General features: G+C 36.1%; 1 pseudogene; it reads right to left on the bottom strand.

Annotated features, from left to right (window-relative positions):
• The window catches only part of LOC121998391, an 80,386-nt pseudogene extending 64,433 nt beyond the window's left edge, over positions 1–15,953 (bottom strand).
• Between the last annotated feature and the right edge of the window lie 8,996 nt (positions 15,954–24,949).

Genomic DNA, 24,949 nt, shown 5'->3' on the forward strand with positions numbered 1-24,949 from the left:
CTTGTGTAATCTAAAAAAACTGATTAACCAGGCAGGGTAACGTCGAGCCTGGGGTGACCGGTCCGGCCCCACGAAAGTTTTCCACAGGCCACCAGGGTAAATCAGAAAGCGCTCGCAGTAGGCAGCTCAGGAGCCCAGTATCCTTTAGTTGCATGCCCCATTTGGAGGAAAAATTTCTACAAATTCACCATAGCTAGGGCTCAAACCGCGGGTGCTTGGGTGACAACCTAGATGCCCTACTACTACACCATAGCCTCGAGGGCGTGACTTGTGTAATCTAGAATGTATGATTGGGGGGCCCTCATATGACAAGGTATATCCCTTTAACTAGATGTTCTAGTGTTATCTCTTTACTTAATAGCATTGAAGGTGTTGTAAACACTTCGGTGTAACCTTCACGAGTCTATACCAGAAATTTGGTTAGAATCCCTATAAGAGTGTAAACATGGCAATGAGTAGGTGAACAATACATAGAACATAAACTGGCACCATAATGAAATCAAAATCCTAGAATCATTTTCCCAAACCAATTTCTCCCTCTTCAATCATTTGCTCTCTCTGGATCTCTCTCTCTCTCTCTTATTCTCATGACCACACACAACCTTAATTATCTAGATAACTTGTTTTGCAAACTCAACTAGTACTTAATCAATGGTCTTTGTAGATTTAATATTTTTATTACTTGATGACATAACCATGCACTTGTAGTTAGATAACAAGGTTCAACTTTCCAAGCAATCAAAGGGAGTCTAGGACAACTGGCCAGTAATGACTCTCAACAAGAGAATTTAAAGAGTCCAGGGAACTGTATCAAGTTAGGGCAACCGGAGTATATGGACAACTAAAGTAGCTTATTTTATTAATGACCGAGAGATGGCGTTATTAGCAATCCAAGTGAATCTGGTCAAGATCAAGATTAACCCCTCTCCAGACGATCGAAGGGCTTCCAGTCGACCATAGATCTTCATTAATGTTCTCTAATAGATAAAAGTTGCAACCACATTAGCACCTATGTAGGGGACTGGAAAGGCTCTAGGTGACCAGAGAGGGGCTATATAAAAGGCTTCGAGGCAAAGCTTAAAAATCACTCAATCACTCATCTACACAAAATTTACTCTTGTTCTCATGCTCTAAGTGTTCTCTCATCTTTTGTGCTATGATACCCTGCAACTTGTGTTCCATTTCTGTTGGCAACACTCACGTAAAATTTTTATTTATTTTTTTATTGCCATATTGATTATATTTGTGCTTAACTTTGTAGATTCTTTTTCTATAATAGTTTTTCATCTCCAAAGGCTTTTTGGGAAGGGTGAAATAAAAATAAGAATCATACTTTTATAATTAATGTGTGTGTCTACATTTCAGATTTGATTGATCAATTGCTTACTAACAATTAGCATTTCAGTCCGAATCAAAGAGAAGTCACGGATCTGTATCTATTTCCGAAGGGCCAAACAACATTGTAAGCTCCCTAATCTCTGGTACTCAGATAGATGACTTACAAAATTTAGTTACATATTTATTAAGAAAGCTGGCCAAATCCAACATCTGGGTCAAGTCACTCCAAAAGGAGGTAACAACCCTTAAGGAAGCGACTAACTTGAGCTCTTTGATTGAGCAAGTTCAGGAAGACAATTCTAATTTAAAAACTCAGGTCAAACAACTCAATGACTCATTGGAACAATTCACCTTGGGTTCTAAGAATCTGGATCTGGTTCTTGGAAAACAAAGAGCTATATACAATCGATCTGGACTTGGAAATAAGGCTAACCGTAAGTTTAGATCTTAGCTATCGCTTGTTAATTGAAGACATAGAGGAACAATACAAGCATGGGTCCCCAAGTCTAACTTGATTAATCAAGTTGGACTTGGTCAATATTGGATCTCCAAGGATCAAATTCATTACCATAATAGACCTTATCGAGTCTATGATTCAGGGGGAGCCAACAAAAAGACTGTCTTTATAATAAAATAGAATTGTCTGATGTTTACTTTCATTATACATGCTTAGATTAGGGTAGATAAGAACTTAGAGCATCTACATCAGCTACCCTATTCAAAGATTTTACCTTAAATTTTAGATAGGATAACTAAAAATCCTATGCATCAGGTACCCTATCCATTCCCTAAATTTAGATTTGATGAATAGTGATTTTTTAAATTTAGGGAATGAAATCTTTACCCTAAAAATAAAATAATATTTCTTTTTAATCTCTCTCCTTCCACTCATTCCATAAATATAATAATAAAAAATAGAAGAAAGAGAAAAAAAATAAAAAAACTAAGGATGATGGAAATTTTAGGGTATTTGATGTAGTGTGTAATGAAAAGTGATTATCTAAATTTAATAAAGTGAGTCATTTACCCTAAATTTTAGATATAGTAATAGAGAAACTGATGTGGATGCTTTTAGGCTTGATTAACACTTGACTAGTTAGACTTAGGATTTTCAAAAAGGGAATTAAATATTTAATTTTTTTAAAAGGCTTTGTCTAGAAGTGGTGGATGATCTCATATTCATGAAGGCCTAGTGCCTCACCACTGCCTGGAAGCTAATTATTGAAATGAATATTTTATTGACTAACCATTAAACCTTAGTCTAACTCAAATGTAAATCAATCCTTAGATGATAATCTAAATTGAAGATAAAATTAACCATCTCACAAAAAACCTATAAGGTTCCCTGATTGAAAATATAGAAAAGGGTAAGATGGATCTAGGTTTAAAATAAAAGTAGTTAACCAAACTCAAATTAATTAAACTCAGTTAAGTTAACTTAATTAAAATTCAACTAAAAATTAATTCAATTAATCTAAGTCATCTTAATTAATCTTAATTTCAAAATCTTAATTATTTTAAAATAATTTTTAAAATCTTAATTATTTTAAAATAATTTTAAAATCTTAATTATTTTCAAATGATCTTCAAAATCTTAATTATTTTCAAATATTCAATTAATCTTCAAAATTATATTTTAAAATTCAAACTTATATTTTAAAATAAGAAATTTAAACTTATATTCTAAAAGTCAAAATTCAAACTAATTTAAAATTCAAACAAACTCAAAATTCAACCTTATTCAAAATTTAAACTTATATTCCAAAACTTAAAATTCAAACTCATTCAAAATTCAAACTTATATTTTAAAATCTCAAATTCAGTACTTTTAAAATCTAAATTTAACTTAAATTATTTTTGAAATATACTTCAATATCATAAATATTTTTCAAAGTTAAAGATAAAATCAACTTAACTTAACTCCATCTCACACACCCTCATAAATTGAACATGCTTGATAATATAGAATGAGTGAGATGAAAAATTAGAAAAATAAATAATAACTTTATGTTTTTAATTTACATGCTGAGACTCTAGGACCCTCAAACATTTTTGGCATTAATTAAGGGGGATTGAAAGAAAGGTTAAGATATTAATTTTTATTTTGTTAAACATTGGTTTTAAAAGTTAAACTTTTCAAAAGTTCAAAATATTCTGAAAGGGAAAGTTTAATTTTTTAAAAAATATTTTTGAAAATAAAAATAAATTATTTTCGAAAAGACAAAAACTAAGTTTTAAATAAAGTATTTTTAAGTATTTTTCAAATAAATCATTTACTTATCCAAGTATTTTTATCAAAGTATTTTTAAAACTAAGTTTTTACCAAAATATTCTTAAAACTAAGTTTTTATCAAAATATTTTTAAAGTTAATTTTTTATCAAAATATTCTTAAAGCTAAGTATCAAAAAAATTTTAAAGCTAAGTTTTTATCAAAATATTTTTAAAGCTAAATGTTTATCAAAATATTTTTAAAGCTAAAGTTTTTATCAAAATCTTTTTAAAGCTAAGTTTTTATCAAATTTTTTAAACTAAGTTTTTATCAAAATCTTTTTTAAGCTGAATACTTTTAACTAAGCTTTTTCAAAATCTCTATAAAACTAAGTATTAAAGCTAAGTTTTTATCAAAGTCTTTTTAAAGCCTAGTTTTTATCAAAATTTCAAAAAACTAAAGTACTTAATAAAGTATTTTTAATTAAGCTAAGTGTTTGTCAAAGTAATTATTTTCAAAACTTAAGTTTAGCTAAGTTTTTGTTGAAAAAGCTAAGTATTTTCAAAAAATTTCTAATTTAGCTAAGTGTTTTTCAAAGTAATTATTTTCAAAGCTAAGTTTAGCTAAGTTTTTTTTTTAAAAAATAAAAAAGCTAACTCACTTTCAACGCTTAAAAACTAGCTAAGGTTTTTTTAAGTGCTACCATTTAGGGGGAGCTTAATAGAGTAAATTTATTTTGTACTATCTTTACATGTTAAATAACCTTCTCTCTACTTATTTTATTTTTGATTTATGTCAAAGGGGGAGAGAAAAGTCAAAGTTAAGAGTTAAACATAGTTTTTGTGAAAGGAGAGAGCATAAGGGAGTTTTTTTTACAAATTAATGTATTTATGCTCATGATAAAATTCCTTTAATTATTGTTATGTTTTACTTAACTTTGAACGAGGTTGTCATAATCAAAAAGGAGGAGATTGTTATTGCATGAAGCACTAGATGATCGAACCTGAGTTTTGATTATGTCAAAGGGTCCAAAGTTAAGTTGTCTTGTGATCTAACAAAGTTGATTGAGCTTGCAGGAAAGTCTTAAGTTATCTTAGGCAAAAGTCCTAGTGAATTCTAGGCAGGTGGAAAACCCTAGGGGGAGGTAATCCTAGGTCCTAGAGGGTGGTAACCCTAGGTTATGGAAAGTCCTAGCAGCGGCTAGGCAGGTGGAAAACCCTAGGGGTGATAACCCTAGGTTATGGAAAACCCTAGGGGGTGGTAACCCTTGGTTATGGAAAACCCTAGGGGGTGGTAACCCTAGGTCCTAGGGGGTGGTAACCCTAAGCGGAAAGTTTAGTTGGTCTGGAGGACCAGTCTAACAATATGTAATCTCTCCTAAGAGGAGTAGGTGGATGCATTTCCCATTGAGTGAACAATAGGCGTTGGTTCGACCTAAGGTTTTTGAAGAAAATCAGAAGTCATAACCGGAGAGTCTAAATGTCAAGTTATTGATATATTATTTGCTATTTTATCTAACTCTATTTTGTAGGAAACTAACAGTTTTGTAGGGATGGACTTGGCCTTGATCAGTCGACCGAACCGAGGATCGGTCGACTGAACCTCCAAAGCAAATAGATAGATATCCAGCCAGATGAACGGGTTCAATTGAAGGGTCAATCGACCGAAGAGTGGATATATGGTGATCGAAATCAGGCCGAATTGATCGGATAAGACCAAATAAGCCAACGAGAATAGTGGGATCAGTCGACCAAACAGTGGGACCGGTTGATCGAACGAGGACTCATCCGAAGCTAAATTTGAATGGGAAGACGGATCGATTCAGGTAGGGTCAGTCGATCGAACTAGGGGATCAGTCGAACGATTAGGGATGAGTCAAATCTAATCCCGAGATCAGTGGATTTGGATCAGGCCTTGCTTAGCTATTTAAGGAGGGCTTGACTAGTTGCTTCAACAACACAATTTTCAAGATCAAGAACGAACAACTGTCGCTCTCTTCAATGCTGCTCCGACAACCGACGAACATATTCCTAATTTCTTATTATCAGTATACTTTGTTTTTTTCAGTACTTGTAATTGTTTACTTGTAAAGGATTTCTGAACTATTAGTGATTGCCCACCGAAAGTGATCAACGGTCGTGGGCCTTGGAGTAGGAGTTGTCACAGGCTCCGAACCAAGTAAAAGAAATTATGTTACCATTGCTTTTGTCTTTTCTTTATTCTGCTACATTATTCTGAGTTTTGCGAAACGAACGAATTAGCCATGAGTGATATTCATCCCCCTCTCTAGCATGTCATCGATGCTACATGACTTCCTTAATCGAAACTTGCTAGCTCTGATACCAATTAATGTCAGATATGATAGCAATTATCCTGTAGGATGATAAGAAAAGGAGAAAGAGAGTTAAGGAGAAGACAAGAAGAGAAACTGTCATCCTCTAAATTTTTTTTTAAAAGAATATTATTTAATAATCAAGAATTATTCTCAAATAGCTAAATAGACACTTATATAGACTTTAACCTTAAGATGCAAAGATTAAAAAGAAGACCTCAATTCCTAACTTGTTAAGAAAGGGAAGAGATCATAATAGAAGGAAAAAATTTCTTATAGACTCACAATACTAAAAATTCTACACTGACTCAAAATTTAAAAAATAAAAAATAAAATTATTGAAAATCCCTAAAGACCAAAAACCCCTAAAATTACAAAAAAAAAATAAATAACTTTTTAAAAATAATAAAAAGAATCCAAATTCTTCTACATTAGTATTCGTAATGATAAGTCACTATATATGTATCAAAAACATAATACAATTAAAAAATTGATATTTTATAATCTATTCTTTATTTCAAGAATATTCTTACAAAATGTTTGTATAGAGAACAAGTCTACAACATGCCAAGAGAAAGTGGTTGAAACCTACATTATACAATCAAGATGTGTTGATCAGATGTACATCCTTGCCATAGATTCACCTTATGATTACTTGCACACTGTATGTTACCTACCAGGATCGACTAGAGTACCTTGAGGCTTTAGACAGGGTCTACTCTTTTTGTAGGATGGTGGAGGAGACACAAGAGCACATCTTTTTCGACTGCCCAGGTGAAATAGCTATAGGACTGTGTTAGACTATGGCCACACATGACACATGAGATGACTACCTATTGGAAGATGCTGAGGGTGTTTGCATGCCAAATATTGGGGGACTAGCATGCTGATGTGAGCACGTCATGCTACTATGGTTGTTGTCATACATTATATTTGTCAGGCTTGCAATCATTTGAGATTTAAGAGAGAGGGATTTGAGGGTGAGACTATATTTTGAAAAATGCAAACTCATGTATATCACACTTTGGATATCTATTCTGATCTAGTTCACTAGACCTGAATGGGAAAAAAATTGAAAAAAAAAGAAAAAAAAAATTGAAAAAAAAGAGGAAAAAAATTATTGTACCGCCATGGATAGAGCACTACCTTGGAGCCTTCTTTTGGAGTCAAGCTACTTGCCACACTCCTCAGGAGATTCCATTGGAGCCGCACCAGCTTAGGAGGGAGCTTAGGAGGTGCTTGGGCTGACATATAGAGATTCAGAGACATACCTCCAAATTCATCGACACATGATCAATGGCGCCTTCACTTACCTCCTGTTATCGTTGGAGACTTGCATTGATGATGCCTGGATAGCTGTGCTAGGATGAGGATGGACATATAGATTGATGGGATTAGGGGCACTTGGGCTACATATAGAGAGGTTCAAAGACATACTTAGGCATAGACCGAGATATAATTAGTGGCACCTTCACTTACCTCCTACTATCATTGGATACTTGCATCGCTGATGCCCAGATAGATGTGTTGGTAGTTGGATGGATGGTATGCAATTAAGGATAGAGAATGAGGAGGAGATGGTTGATGACTCGATCTTGGATTTTGTGGCTATGTGCTCAATGGCAGGGCAGACATATCAGAAGCTCCCGTACGACTACTTGGTCGTTTGGTAAGTTTCTGATTTTAATGGTTTGACATATGTGTTGGTACTTGAGCTTTTGGTTTGATAATGATTGATTTTGTGAGGCTAGTACCGTGAGATTGACATACATGTATATGGTTTTCATACCTTAGATAATGATGTGAATCAAAAGAGAAAGATATCTCAAGAACCCACAACGAATGAAAGAAGAAAAAAAGAAAGAACTAAATCGATAAGATTGATGAAAAGAACCTCGACCCAATGCTTAGGAAAGCATGAACCTTGGTATAGAAGATGGTAGATGCCATAACCTTGGGATGGAGGTTGATAAGTCTTTGAACGCCATAAGGGAATGCCTTGATAAGTTCTAATTCAATGAAGAGCCAACAAGTGAGAGTCTCACCGTGCTTTAGATTGAAAAATATGTCAAAGATTCATGTGTGGCCATCACCTCCTTTATTTATAGTTATAAGGTGATCAAAAAATCCTAAAAGGCCAAAAGAAATCCCATTTAGTAAAGGGCTATGTAGACTACTTAGCCATTTTAGGCTTATGACTTTATAACAACCCAAATAAAATTAGAAATTGAGTCTAAATTGAGCCTACATATCCCTCCTACATAGATATGGGACTTAAGTGCTAATTAAGTCATCTAAGACTTGAATTAGGTTGACTATACCGAATGACTTGCTCTTGGTCAAACCTTCTTCAATGGTAGCTTTGGACTTCACATCTTCAATTAGTACATTAAGTGCTTCCTTCATCTTTCTAGCCTTAGCTCATGTAATTGGGCCTCCATTGATGCATAATGGATCATCATTAACATCTAGAGTGGGTTGACCATGATCCATATCGTTAGCTTGCTGGTCTCTTTCTTAGACTCCATCATTCCCCCTTTCCCCAAAAGGATTTGTCCTCGAATCTCTGACATTGTACTCACCTAGTAAGTTAAGCTTGTATATGCATTATCATTGATTCTAACAATGACTTGAAATGGACCATCTCCTCACAGATGTAACTTAGTATGATGTTTAGTAGGGAATCTTTCCTTCCTCATATGAACCCAAACCCAATCTCCAGGTGTAAAGATCACTTTCTTTCGTCCCTTGTTGGCGTGCGTAGCATATTGTTCAGTCCTCTTTTCAATTTACAATCGAACATTTTCATGCAATTGCCTTACAAACTCAGCTATTTTGGTACCATCTAAACTGGCATGCTCAGAGACAGGCAAAGGTGACAAATCTAAAGGAATTAAAGGGTTGAACCCATATACCACTTCAAAATGTGAAAAATTAGTAGTAGAATGCACAGGTCTATTATAAGCAAATTCAACATGTGGTAAACAATCTTCCCAACCATTTAAATTCTTTTGAATGATAGCTCTAATACAGTAGATAAAGTTTGATTTACTACCTTAGTTTTTCCATCTGTTTGTGGATGACAAGTTGTAGAAAACAAAAGTTTTATTCCCAATTTTCTGTTGGTTAGTCCTAGGAAAATGTACCGATTCCACTGTACACTACAAGAAAAACCCTCATAGACATCGGTGGAACAACAACAGTTTTAAGCAAAAACCGATGTCTTTGAGTATTTTACATCGGTTTTTCCAAAAGCCGGTGTCTATGAGCGCAGATTTTCGCTCATAGACATCGGTTTTTTAGCCGATGTCTATGAGCGCCATTTTTTTCATTAATAGACATCAGTTTTAACAGTGGGTTTTAAAATCCGGTGTTAATGAACCAAAATAAAATATTTTAATTTTTCCACTAGCCAAAATTTGCAACACTACACAAAGTTTCCTCCAAACCTAAACCTATATCGCGCCCCTTCCTCCGACCATCTCTCTCAGCCTAAACCTAAACCTAAACTGACCATCTCTCTCAACCTCATCTCCCTCTTCCCCTTCCTAGATCGACGCCCCTTCCTTCTCCATCCAACCACACCGCATCTCTCCAACTCCGGTGAGAAGAGGAGACCTTCTTCTCATTCTGTAGCTTTTCCTTCCCCATCTCCCACACATTCCCTTCCCCAATCCACACCCATGCCCTATCCTCTTCCTCGGCGTACCATCCTCAGCGAGGACAGCTCCGATTCGTCGCCACCGCTACGAAGAAGAAGAAGAACCCTTGGCTCGACCCCTTCGACTGCGGAGAGGACCCTGACATCGAGTACGGATCCCTCTTCGCCGACGGAAAGCAGGAGGAGGAACTTAAATAACCTATTGTGTTCTTTAGAAATTAAATTAGGAATCGCAGACGGAACTTAACATCATTGATTCCAAATTTAACTTATCTGCTCTTAATGATTTAGATTTGAATCGTAAGCGGAACTTAACACTATTGATTCAAATCCACCTATGTTATTAATTCCATTAAATATTAATTTCTAAAATTAGCTTCTAGCACTACATGACGAGGCACATGGCCTTCTTGGATATGGGAGCAACCACCGCCGCCTAGACAAAGCCTTTTAAGGAAAGCAAATATTTAATTTCCTTAAATAACTCTAGGTTAACCAAAAAGAACAATCGAATCACAAATTCAAAAACAAAGAAAACACTAATTCGAAAAACTAATTCGAAATACTAGATCTAATGCCTCTTGTGTTTGGAATTCTTACAAAAAAAATAACTAGCATGATGTGGAAAATAATTGCTAATTATACCTTCTCTTTGTAAACTAATGGCCTCAAGATCTTCTACCGTATTCCTCACCTCGCCTTGGACGTCGTGTGGGCGACGATCCTCCAAGATGAACACCACCCAAAAGCTTTCTTCCTCTTCCTCTAAAATCCGGCCACCACCACCACCAAGGAGAAGAGAGCAAAGGGAAAGGGAGAAGAGAGAGGGCCGGCCACCAAGAGATCCTCCAAGAAAGAGAATAAGAGTTGTGTCTCATGAAACTTCCCCACCCCTTCTTTTATAATACTTACCCAAGGCAAATAAGTGAAGAATTTTTACAAAAACTAAATCTTCCTCTAATTTTCCTTTTCCCTTTTATTTTTCCTTTTCTTTCCTCTTGATTGAATCAATCACCAAAAATTAATTTGATGATTTTATTTTTTCAATATGGTCGGCCACATTGCTTGGGCACCAAGCAAGGGTGGCCAACCCCCATAAGAGGAAAGGAATATTATTTTTTATAAAATTTTACAAGAAGAAAAATTCTTATAAAATTTTACAAGCTCTCTTTCCTAAAGTAGGAGTTAAAAAAGAAAAGTTCTAAAAATTAAAACCATGTTTTAAAATTTAAAACTTCTCTTATAAAATTTCCTTTTTTTTTAACATGGTGATAGAAAATTTAAATTTTAAAATTTATCTTCCTTTTTTTCTTAAACCATGAGGATGGTTAAAAAAGGAAATTTTTAAAACTTTTAAAACTCTCTATTAAAACATGTGACCTAATTCAAATAAGGAAAGTTTTTAAAATTAAAATCTCTCTTTTAAAACTTATAGTTTTCTACAAAGAGAAGATTTTAAAAATTCAAAACAACCCTCCTTGTTTGAATTATTGTGGCCGGCCCCTACTAGCTTGATCACCAAGCAATAGGGTCGGCCCCTATAGAAGAGGATGTGGCCGGCCCTTGCTTGGTCACCAAGCATTGGACCGCCCCCCTTCTTGGACACCAAGATGGGCTTATATTTGGATGGACTTGAGGCTATAATGACCTAGAGGAGAAATTGGTTTTGGCCTTCCGATGAGCTTGAGTATCCCGTGCTCGCCACGAACACACAACTCAAGTTCATCGATAATAACTCATTCCACTAGAGAGATATTATCGCACTACCGCACCAATCCCAAATTACATTATGGGCTCCTTCTTATTATGAGTGTGTTAGTCTCCCTGTGTTTAAGATAGTGAATGTCCACTAATTAAGTAAGTTACTGACAACTCACTTAATTAATATCAGCTCCAAGAGTAGTACCACTCAACTTCATTGTCATGTCGGACCAATTCCACATGCAAGGTTTAACATGGCAATCCTTATGAGCTCCTCTTGGGGGCATTCTCAATCTAGATAACTAAGACACAGATTCCTTCTATAATCAACAACACACACTATAAGTAATATCATTTCCCAACTTATCGGGCTTATTAATTTATCGAGCTAAACCTCACCCTTTGATAAGTCAAAGAAATAAATATTAAATATATGTGCTTGTTATTATATTAGGATTAAGAGCATACACTTCCATAATAACTAAGGTCTAGTTCTTTTATTAAGTCAGTATAAAAAGAACTTACCTAAAATGGTCCTACTCAATACACTTAGAGTGTACCAGTGTAATGTATTATCAAGATAAACTAATACTTAATTACACTATGACTATTTCGATGGTTTGTTCCTTTCCATCTTAGTCGTGAGCAATTGTTTATAATTTATAAAGAACCAACAACATGATCTTCTGTGTGTGACACCACACACCATATTGTCTACTATATACATTAATTGAACAATTACATTTAACAAATAAATGTAGATATTGACCAATGTGATTCTTTTATTTCAAAAATAAATGTTTACAAAAGCTAGGCTTTTAGTATACAATCTAACATTTTTCCCATAGTGTCTTCCAAAAGTATCTTAGAAACTTTGCATCATGATCTGAAACTATGCTCCTCGGAACTCCATGAAGTTGCACAATCTCCCTAAAAAATATATCTGCAATATGGTTAGCATCATCTATTTTCCTACATGAAATAAAATGAGTCATTTTATAAAATCTATCCACAACGACAAAAATAGAATTTATGCCTCGTTTAGACCTTGGTAGTCCAACAACAAAGTCCATGAAAATATCAACCCAAGGTTCACTAGAAATTGGTAAAGGTGTATACAATCCATGAGATAAAGATCTAGATTTTGCTTGCCTACATATAATACACTTCTCACAAAACTTGACTACATCTCATTTCATGTGTGGCCAAAAGAAATGCTCTACCAACACTTCTAGAGTTTTTCTTACTCCAAAATGTCCCATTAATCCCCCACCATGAGCTTCTTGGATTAATAATTCCCTTAATGAACAATTAGGGGCACACAACCAATTCACTTTAAAAAGAAATCCCTCATGCTTATAAAACTTCCCAAATGCAGCATGTTCACAAACATCAAACATATTTCCAAAGTCTAGATCATTAGAATATAGATCTTTAATGTATTCAAATCCTAACAATTTAGTGTTCAAAGTACAGATCAAGGTATACCTTCGAGACAAAGCATCTGAAACAATGTTTTCCATACCTTGTTTATATTTGATCACATAAGGGAATGATTCAATAAACTCTACCCATTTTGCATGACGTCTATTCAATTTACTTTGACTCTTTAAATGCTTCAACGATTCATGGTCAGTGTGAATGACAAACTCTTTGGGCCACAAGTAATGCTGCCAAGTCTCTAAAGCCCTCACCAATGCATACATCTCCTTGTTAAAAGTTGGATAGTTCAAAGCTACTCCGCTGAGTTTCTCATTAAAATAAGCAAGAGGTCGACCTTCTTGTATTAGTACAGCTCTAATACCTATTCCTGATGCATCACTCTCAATTTCGAAAGTTTTAGCAAAGTTCGGTAATGCAAGTAATGGTGCAGAACTTAGCTTCTCCTTAAATAAGTTAAAAGCTGAAACTTGTTCACTATCCCAATGAAACCCATCATTCTTTTTAACAACTTCAGTTAAGGGTGCAGCTATAGAACTAAAATTTTTAACAAACCTCCTATAGAAACTTGTCAACCCATGAAAGCTACGTACCTCAGTTATCATTTTTAGTGTTGGCCAATCACAAATTGCCTTAATCTTTTCTTCATTAACTGTTATTCCCTTAGCACTAACAATATAACCAAGAAACTCTATTTGACTAGTGCAAAAAAGAACATTTTTGAAGGTTAACATACAATTTTTCATTTCGCAAAACAAATAGAACTTTTTGTAAATGATTGACATGCTCATTTAAATTCTTACTATAAATCAAGATGTCATCAAAATATACTACAACAAAGTTCCCAATATAAGCACGCAAAATATGATTCATTAATCTCATGAAAGTAGTAGGTGCATTAGTTAGCCCAAATGACATGACTATCCATTCGTGAAAACCATACCTAGTCTTAAAAGTAGTAATCCATTCATCTCCCTCTCGCATGCGAATTTGATGATATCCAAACTTCAAATCAATTTTAGAGAAAATGCAAGAACCATATAGTTTATCTAGCATATCATCTAATCTAGGAATAGGATGACGATACTTTACCATAATTTTGTTGATAGCCCTACAATCAATGCACATTCTCCAAGTTTTATCCTTCTTAGGCACAAGCAAAATAGGATCTGAATAAGGACTCAAACTTTCTCGGGCATACCCTTTTCTCATCAACTCTTCAACTTGCTTTTGAAGCTCCTTCATCTCCATAGGATTGCTCCTATAGGCTGGTCGATTAGGAATGGCTGCTCCTGGGATGAAGTCAATTTGGTGCCCTATTCCCCTAAGTGGTGGCAATCCATCAGGAACTTCTTTAGGAAAGACATCATCAAATTCCTGCAAAAGAGATTTAACAACACTAGGCAAACAAGGGTTAAGATTGTTAGTGTTGAAATAAGCCTCCTTGTACAAAAGTACAATCATCGCCTGTTGAGAATAAAAAGCTCTCTTAACCTCTCTTTCTTTTGCATAAAAGCTCCCTTTTTTACTCTCGCTCTATTTTTTTGTTTCTTTTTCATTCTTTTTTTCACTACTCTCATCCTCACTTTTTCTTTTCTCACACTCCTTTTCTTTTTCATTTTTTTTCTCTCACAATCTTTTCTTTTTTCACTCTCATTTTTTATCCTCAACTGATCTTCATATACTTGCTTAGGAGTTAATGGTACAAGAGTTACAAGTTTACCACGCATCTTAAAAGAATATTTATTTGTGAAGCCATCGTGCATGACCCTCCTATCAAATTGTCATGGTCTACCTAAAAGCAAATGACTTGCATGCATTGGTGCTACATCACAAAGAACATCATCATGATACCTACCAATGGATAATGAAACCAACTCTTGCTTAGTGACCATAACTTCCCCGCAATCATTCAACCATTGTAGTTTATAAGGTCTAGGATAATTTAGTGGTAGGTAAGCACAATTTCTCAACCAAGATAGTACTAGCAACATTAGTGCAACTTTCCCCATTTATAATCATACTACATACCTTGTCTTTAATGTGGCAACGGGTATGAAATATGTTGTCTCATTGTTCTTCATCTTCTTCCTTCACTTGCACATTTAGAGCACGCCTAGTGACAAGGGCTTCACCTTCGATGGGATACTCTTCTACATCACTTTCCATCAATGGTGGCACGACATTATCATCTTCGGACTCACTCTCAGTTTCAATATCACTATTTTCTTTCAAAAGCATAATTCTTTTGTTTGAACATTGTGACGCAATATGTCCTCTTCCCAAACATTTAAAGCATTTAATATCTCTATTTCTTGAAGATTGGATAGGTTCTTTACCTTTGACCAATGGAGAACCAGCATCTTTATTCTTCAAAAACTCGATCTTACTCTTTGATGCAAATTTATCATCTCTTTTGTTCATATTTCCAAGTGGATGAATTTTGACCATTCTTGATTGAACCCTTCCTTTTGAGTTGCCTTTCAACTTTCATGGACATATGCACCATATCTTCCAGCTCCACATAATGTTGCAACTCCATTACATTTGCAATTTCTGAATTCAAACCTTGTAAAAATCTTGCTATGGTTGCATCTCGGTCCTCCTTCACATTGGCTCAAATCATGACAATCTCCATCTCCTTATAATATTCCTCCAAAATTTTGGATCCTTGGGTTAGACTTTGTAGTCGTTGGTACAAATCTCGATAGTAATGTGTTGGCATGAACCTCTTTCTCATAATAGATTTCATCTCTTCCCAAGTGTCAATGGGTCTCTCGTTGTTTCTTCTCATGCTTAGAATAATTTGATTCCACCAAATAATAGCATAATCAATAAATTCAATAGCAGCTAGTTTTACCTTCTTCTCTTCAGAGTAGTTGTGACAATCAAACACTAATTTAACTTTCTTTTCCAACTCCAAATATACGTCTAAATCGCTTTTGCCTTGAAATGAAGGAATCTTCATCTTGATATTTTCCAAGTTTCTATCAACATAATCATTCATTCTTTCTCTTCTACCACCAATTTTAGCATGACCAGATCTGCCACTAGAAACTCTATTATCAATGTACTCAGATACGCCATCATCATCATCATCATCATCATCATCATCATCATTGTTGTCATCACAGTTATATTGCCTTGAATTTTGTGTAGGAACTCTACCCGCTTGACTATTTTGCAATCCCAAAATTACAGCATCTTGTCTCTCTAATCTGTCGAGGATTTGATTAAATCTGATTTCCATACATTCCAAGTGTTGTCTCATGGCTCATTGTTTAAGTGTTTCTCTCGGTCTTGCTTCTCCACTTGTCGCCATTAATGCAATCTGTTGACACTCAATCACTCAACTCACTAATGTTAGCTCTTTAAAGACCTTAGAATGGTGGCAATTTCCCTATAAGCATTCATTGACTAATTTAAACTCCCAAGGGTGATAGGAATTGATACAAAAATATAAGTTGCATAATTGAAAAATGATATTAAGGGCTGAAAGGAAATTTGCCAGAATAAAATCTTGGCAGAACTTAAAAGGAAAATACGTAATTAAAAAATGCAAGTATACTAGGCAAGACTTTAAAGGAGATGAGGAGTATACTAGGAAAGACTTTAAAGGAGATGCGGAGTATACTATGCAAGACTTTAAAGTAAATACGGAATTGGAAAACGCAAGTATACTAGGCAAGATTTTAAAGGAGATGCGAAGTATACTAGGCAAGATTTTAAAGGAGATGCGGAGTATCCTAGGCAAGACTTTAAAGAAAATACGGAATTGAAAAACGCAAGTATACTAAGCAAGACTTTAAAGGTGACACGGAGTATACTAAGCAAGACTTTAAAGAAAATATGGAATTGGAAAATGCAAGTATAGTAGGCAAGACTTTAAAGGAAATGCAGAACTGGAAAATGCAAGTATAGAAATAACAATTTTCTATACCCACCTGCTTTTTTTCCTTTTTTTTCAAAAATTTTCGACCTCTTATTTTTTGCTGAATTTTTTTATTTTTTTTTTAAATTTCGGCCTCTTTTTTTGTTTTTTTTTTGCTGAAAATATTCTTTTCTTTTTTTTGAATTTCAGCCTATTTTTTTTATAGCAACAAGACGACTAAAAACTCACTAAGATTGAGATGATAATGATAAGTAGATAATGTTGAACAAAATAAATAAAGATTCAAGTACAAAAGAAAAAGGATAACGAAATCGATTTAGAAAAACCAAAGCTCTGATAACAAATGACGTGAATCCAAAGAGAAAGATATCTCAAGAACCCACAACGAATGGAACAAGAAAGAAAGAAAGAACTAAATCGATAAGATTAATGAAAAGAACCTCGACCCAATGCTTAGGAAAGTATGAACCTTGGTATTGAAGATGGTAGTGTTGGTTGGTCCTAGGAAGATCATACTGATTCCACTGTACAAAAATTTTGTACAAGTGTCGAACCTTTCCTAAACAACCTATTGTGTTCTTTAGAAATTAAATTAGGAATCGCAAACAGAACTTAACATTATTGATTCCAAATTTAACTTATTTGTTCTTAATGGTTTAGACTTGGATCGCAAGCGGAACTTAACACTATTGATCCAAATCTACCTATGTTACAAATTCAATTAAATATTTGATGATTGTTGTATGGACTCGTTGTATCATATTCTTGTATATAAATAAAGACATTTGTTTTGGTTATTATACTTACTTGTATTGGTGCCAAATAACTAAGTATAATAGTGTCCTTGAGTAAAGGTTCTTATCTATATCAATCGATTGGTTGAATCGATAGTGAGATGGTATAGAGAACACTACTCTTAATCATTCCTAGTCAAGTATTAACATTCAAGGACAATGTTAATGTGACGAGACTAGCATGTAGTTTAACTCGATGACTTGATCTCACAAGTCATGGATATGGAGATATCAAGTTGACACATGGGTATGGATTGGAGAATGTATACTGAATGACCCGCAATGAGAAAGTATCATGGATCGTTATATGAGTGTCATATACTTTCTCATGTGGCTATTAGTATGACTACTAGTCCTTGGACCTGAAGTCACCATGGTTCCCTACATAAGGAGTTACGTACTTTGGCTTCATCAAACGTCACCCGTAACTAGGTGGACTATAAAGGCGATTACTGGGTATGTAACAAATTATGCGGAGGGATGTGAGTGATGTAGATGGGATCTATCCCTCCTATATGACGGGAGTGACATCGATATTCTTGATAGAGTGACACCACTAAGTGCATGGTCATGCCCAAATGAGTCAATATGAGATATTGAGCTCATTTGATTGAGTGAGTTTACTTGGAGTTCAAGATTTAGATTGATTAGAGGATGACACGGTCTATGCCTCACATTGATCAATCTAGATGTCTAGGATAGAAGGGCAATGTTGTAACGCCCAAAAATTCTCAAAACTATTTTAGAAATATTCTATGATTTTTCTGGAATTTTAGGATATTTTTACAGAATTTTTAGAGTAGCGGAAGTAGCAAAAATAAATAGAAAATGAAAACGGCCTAAGCGGGAATTGAACCCGAGACCTACGATTTACGGATAATGTTAGTAACCAGTTGAACCCAGCAGGGTCGTGCTGAAAGGAAAGGGAGGCAATTAAATTTGTATTAGAGTTGGGCTGAAATTACCCACTTAATATAAATAGAAATTTAAGTGGGGTTTGGTTTATTTTTAATTGGTTCGGCAATTTCTTCTCCTCACCCTAGCCACGCCGCCCCTTTTCTCCTCTCCTACTCTCGGTGCCAATCCTAGGGTTCCCTCCCTAGGGCCCCAAGGTCATCTTCCGGCGACGACTTCGACGCGAGGACGCTCCCCTCCGCGAGAGGAACGTGTAGACGCGAGAAGATCGTCGAAAGGATCGTCTCCTCCGGAGATCTAGCGAATAGAATTGTAAGGAAATTAGCATACGAGGTAAGAAACCCCTCACCTGCAGTATAAGTAGCTTCCGTGTGAATTCCATGTTTTAGTTTAGTAATATGTAGATGTTTCGACGCATAGGGTGTATTTGACCCTCCTCGCAGATTTAGGGATTTAGTTGAGCACCTCTAGATGGGCCAGACACGTTTTCTCTTTTCAGTTGGAGATTCTAGACGTTGTCGGGTGCCTAAAGGTGGTCTCCCTAATAGAGGGGAGAGTTGGAGCACACTAAGTGTTCGATAAAATATCTAGCTCAGTAAAATGCTACAGTAGGCATTTTTAATGGCTCAGTAGATGCAATAGAAGCATTTGAATTGTTTAGTTAGCCTTGCCACAGCATATATGGGACTACGGTCCAATGGGTGGGCACCCACAGTCGCCTCTAGGTTCAGATAACCTAGTAGAAGCAAGGTAAATTAATTAGCTATGATTCAGTATTTTATTTTCAGTAGTGGCACTGTACAGGATTAGATATCCATTAGGCTGGGCTCCCATAGTCGGTCCCTAGGTTTAGATAACCTAGTAAACCTTGCTAAATTCGAGATTTGCAACCCCGGGTTTAGTTGATGATGCGCGCATAGCATGTACAGTTGCCGGGCCCATTAGGAGTACGATTATGTATTTTAATCTATTATATTATAGTTTTTCAAAACTCACAAAGATCAGTTACGTTAATTGAGTTTGAATTCAGTTCCAGACAAGTTTAATTCATGTTCAGCTCAGTTTTTCTTGTTGTTACACATGATAGTTATGGTTAGCTTTGTATGCCATGCTCTGGTGTTCATGTTCAGCTTTTATTACACATGTTTAGATGATAGTATGCCATGACTAGCTTTGATTTCTATGTATGATAGCATGCCATGTTTCAGCCTCATCAGTACATGTTTTAAATAGCATGTTTTCAAAGCATGATTTGCATCGATTGCATGTTTTGTGAGGTAGATGGTTTTTTACTAAGCAAAAGCTTATAGATACTTTCTTTTCCTTATACTGCAGATAAAGGTAAAGGAAAGATGGACTAGCGGAGGCTGGAGGGCAATGCTACGAAGATGTGTGTGGGCAGGAACTTGGAAAGAAGATCTTAGGAAACTCTAGCAAGTTGTTTAAACATTAGAACTTTTCAGTGTTTTAGTATTTTGCACTTCAGTATGTTAATTGCAATGAATTAGTTAACCATACACCTTATTATGCTTAGAACACTTCTTTTATGATGTTAGAATGTTATTTGTTAGTGGTGGAGTGATTCCTAGTCGTTTTAGAACTTGTAATAGGATTGAGGCACAAAAAAGTGCTGAAATCAGGGGTTCTGATTCGAAATCAGAAACCCAGATCGATCTATAGATCGATCAAAAATGGGGTTGTGCCACTAGATCGGTCAGCCGACTGATCCAGATGCGAACAGAGAGTTAGTGTGAGAGTACAGAAGCTCACTGATCGGTCAGCCGACCGATCAGTGAGCCACTGGATCGGTCTACCGACCGATCAGTGTACTCCTGGATCGGTCGGTAGACCAATCCAGCTGCATACAGAAGCCATGTAGTTTGTGGATCGGTCAGCCGACCGATCCAGAGTCTTTCTCCGTGCTAGTATCAAGCTGGATCGATCACTGGATCGATTCGACAGCCCAATGGATCGATTGAAATGCCTGATTACAGCTAGCAGGACATCCGAGAGGCATAGATTATCTTCCCTAGCATGTGTACAACTCCTAGGTACACCTAGAATATTAAGTTCAGATTTTACAGTAATCAGTTTAGTAAAATTTTAATCAATCTAGATTTCCGCAATAGTAATTTAGCACAGTATAATGTAGCGATCGACCTTACAGCCTAGTCAGTAGAAGGCGGGTCATTACAAATGTCATATATTGTGAGGAGTCACAATTAGTAGTCACATGGTGATGTTGGATCTCAACATTCTTATAACTTGGGTAGTAATGATGTGTTGCTAGATACCGCTCATTACTTATGCTTCTAAATTGGTTTAGGAGTATTGCCAACGATATAAGTGTTAGCTAGAGCCCTAGAGCCAATCATTTGATGATTGTATTTTGGACTTGTTGTATCATATTCTATATAAATAAAGGCATTTGGTTTTTGGTTATTATACTTACTTGTATTGGTGCCAAATAAACTAAGTATAATAACGTCCTTGAGTAGACGGTTCTCACCTATATCAATCGGTTAGTTGAACCGATAGTGAGATGATATAGGGAACACTACTCTTAATCATTCCTAGTCGAGTATTAACATTCAGGGACAATGTTAATGCAATAAGACTAGCATGTAGGTCAACTCGATGACTTCATCTCACAAGTCATGGATATAGAGATATCAAGTTGACACATGGGTACGCATTAGAGAATGTATACTGAATGCCCCGCCATGAGAAAGTATCATGGATCATTATATGAGTGTCATATACTTTCTCATGTGGCTATTAGTATGACTACTAGTCCTTAGACCTGAAGTCACCATGGTTCCCTACATAAGGAGTAATGTACTTTGGTTTCGTCAAATGTCACCCGTAACTGGGTGGACCATAAAGGCGATTACTGGGTATGTAACAAATTATGCGGAGGGATGTGAGTGATGTAGATGGGATCTATCCCTCCTATATGACGGGAGAGACATCGGTATTCTTGATAGAGTGAGACCACGAAGTGCATGGCCATGTCCAAATGAGTCAATATAGGATATTGAGCTCATTTGATTGAGTGAGTCTACTTGGAGTTCAAGATTTAGATTGATTAGAGGATGACACGGTATATGCCTCACATTGATCAATCTAGATGTCTAGGATAGAAGGACACTTGTCATATATTGTGAGGAGTCACAATTAGTAGTCACAAGGTGATGTTGGATCTCAACATTCTTGTAACTTGGGTAGTAATGATGTATTGCTAGATACCGCTCATTACTTATGTTTCTAAATGAGTTTAGGGGCATTACCAACGTTACAAGAACCTATTGGGTCACACACAAAGAACAAGTGGATGGAGATTAGGTTCATATGATGAACCAAGAGGATTAGATTCATTTGATGAATCAAATTGGATTAAGAGTAATCCTAATTGGGCTAATTGAGTTGGACTCAAGTTGATTCATGTGTTCAATGAGTCTAATTTAGATTATGACTCATTGAATCAATTTAATTAAATGAATTAGATTCATTATATTAAATTAGCTTGAATTAAACGGTTGGATTAGATCAACCATGAGAGAGATTAAGTCAAGTTTGACTTGACTTGAGAGGAATATGAAGAGTCAAGTTTGACTTGACATTATGCCACCTCATTGGTGAGTTGGCATTAAGTGGACCAATGATGATGCTCCACATCATCATGGTTACTTAAGTGAAGTACCACCTCATGGGAGTTACCAAGAGTTGTGACTCTTGGTATCCCATGGAGGTTACAAACCACTTAATTTGATGAAAAGAGTTTCATTTTGCTAGTGTAACTCTTATTCAAGTGATCTTCCTCCTCCTAAGCTCTCTTCTTGCTCCTTCTCTTCTCTTGGTCGTGGGTTTCAAGCAAGGGAGAAGAAAGGAGAGTGAATCTAATCCAAGAAGAAAGGTTAGTGAAAGTCACATAGAGATTTTAGAGGAGTGTGTTCTCTTCTTTTCCTTTCTTCTTCTTCCAATCCTACTCGAGAGCCCTAGAGAGTGCTAGCACACTTGTGGTGCTCTCTTCTCCATCCTTGAGTGTTAGAGAACACTTCTTGTTCGTGTGGATATCACTAGAGAGTTGTCTACGTTGACAACTTCGAGATCCGGCGTACCGTTGGACGAGCGGGATTTGCGAGGGCACGCTTCAAAGGTATAAAATGTTTTTCCTTTGTAGATCTACTGTAGATCATAGTTTGAAACTCATACTCATATTTTTGAAATCTATCCTTCGCACGAGATCCAGTGGCATGGGTGATTCGGGGTTTCCGCGACGCGAAAACCGTTTTTCGCGGCTCGAAAAACCCAATAGTGGTATCAGAGCCACGTGCGAAGCGAGTACGAGTTTAGATTCATATTTTTATGAAAAATATAGATATGTAAACTTTCTGTAAATTCATGTTTTTATAGTTTTAATGGGTATTTTTCTCGTAGAAGCGAAGCATAAGTGTTTAGACACTTGTTGGCTTCGACTACCGAGAAGAATTTTCCGAAACGGCAATGTTTTGCCCCAAAATTTTTGGGACAGCAGGCTTAGGCACTGTTAGATCGCAAAGGAACCCTCGTGATGGTTAGATCGCGGGTAGGGGCGCTGCCCCTGGCCCCGCAAAGGGATTCGTTCCGCGATTGCGCCCGAAAACGCTAAACGGGACCGCCGGGAAAAATTTACTCATAAAATTGTAAAAATTATGAAAATTACAGAAAATTATGAAAAATATATAATTTAGAATTGTATATTAATTTTGTGATAGTCATGGCCCAAAAGACCCAATTGGATTGGAATAAATGTGTTGTAATTCATAATACGGCCTGCGTGCCGTTATATGATGTGTGTGCTGTATTTTTTTTTATTTTATTTTATTAGCGACCTGCGCGTCGTGCCTTTCTCTTATATTCTGGTTGCAAATTAGATTTAGACTCGAATGTAACTCGAGTTTCAAAATTGTAATGTATAAAATTGGAGCTGTGGAAGGTCCACTCGAGACGGAGTTACGAGGAGGGCGCGCGCAACACAAGGTGGTCAAAGGACGGAGCTTGAGAAGCTGTTGACCTTAGGTTGACCATCCGATCTTCTCATTGGCTTGAGAAGATCATAGTAGGGCCATGACATAATCACAAAATTATTTGATTAATTATTTAATTAATTATTTTGTGTGTATGTGATGCATGCTAGTTAATTAAGTAATTAATTAGTGCCTTACGATTATATTAGATCTAAGTCGTGCACATGATGCACCCTTTGATTAGATTAGATCTATCGAGTATATGATACGCATCATCGTTTAGATTAGATCTAAATCACGTCAACTCGTAATGCCTACCATGCCGTGATACCTACCACTACCTCGATCGCATGTTGTTGTTGAATCTGCCAAAGCAGACCAACACATACTATCTTGGTAGGGTACGGAGGGACAATCTTGGTCCCGCCTATCAACGCATGGGTGAATACAACTCAATTAGATTGAGTATTCCTAGTTAACTCGGTTGGATCGAGTATAACTATAGGCATTCTTCCAACGGTTGGAAAGATAGGTCAAAATCACATATATATTAACTCTCGGGCGTATTAGCCAAAGCTAACTCGAGTTTTAATATAAATGCGGATATTGAACCTATAAACAAGAGTTGCATAGAGATGTAATTGGTAATCGTTACCTATCGATCATACTAAGTCTTGGGCGTATTAGCCAAAGCTAACTCAAGGGTTAGTATGATGTGGATCTTGTCCCACATGAATTATAGAATTCAGTGGGAGCATCATTTAGTTAAAGGCCTAATTAAATGATTAAGAATATGATACTTATTTCTGCATTTATTTCTGTTGTAGAATTGTCATGACGTCGAACACGAACATCTTCTCTTTGCGTTCTGTCCTTAAGAAGGACAAGCTCAACGGAGAAAATTTCCTGGACTGGTACAGGAATCTGAGAATAGTTCTCACTCAGGAACGTAAATTGTACGTTCTGGAGCAGCCCATTCCGGAGGCTCCTCCTGCCACTGCCACGCGAGCAGACCATGATGCTTACAAGAAGCATCAAGATGACGCATTAGATGTGTCATGTCTTATGCTCGCGACCATGAACTCTGAGCTTCAGAAGCAACATGAGTTGATGGGCGCTTACGATATGGTTGAACATCTTTGTCACCTATATCAAGGACAAGCAAGGCACTGGAAGAGGAACTCCAAAGAATACCTGGAAGATCTTAAAAAGAAGAGAAATAAGATTTCTACTTCAGGTATACATGTTATAGAAGTCAACCTCTCTATTTCTTCATCGTGGGTATTAGATATCGGATATGCTTCGCACATTTGTACTAATGTACAAGCGCTGAGGAATAGCAAGGCATTGACGAAGGGTGAGATAGACCTACGAGTAGGCAATGGAGCACGGGTTGCTGCTATTGCTGTAGGAACTTACCATCTATCTCTACCCTCTGGGCTTGTACTAGAATTAGATGATTGTTGTTATGTGCCTGCCTTGACTAAGAACATAATTTCAGTTTCTTGTTTGGACAAGAAAGGATTTTCGTTTACAATAAAGAACAAATGTTGTTCCGTCTATTTAAACGATATGTTCTATTGTAGTGCACCTCTGATAAACGGACTCTAAATTCTAGACCTTGAAAGCCCTATCTATAACATAAATACCAAGAGGT

The sequence above is a fragment of the Zingiber officinale genome, chromosome 1A (assembly GCF_018446385.1).
Source record: "Zingiber officinale cultivar Zhangliang chromosome 1A, Zo_v1.1, whole genome shotgun sequence".
Lineage (NCBI taxonomy): Eukaryota > Viridiplantae > Streptophyta > Magnoliopsida > Zingiberales > Zingiberaceae > Zingiber > Zingiber officinale.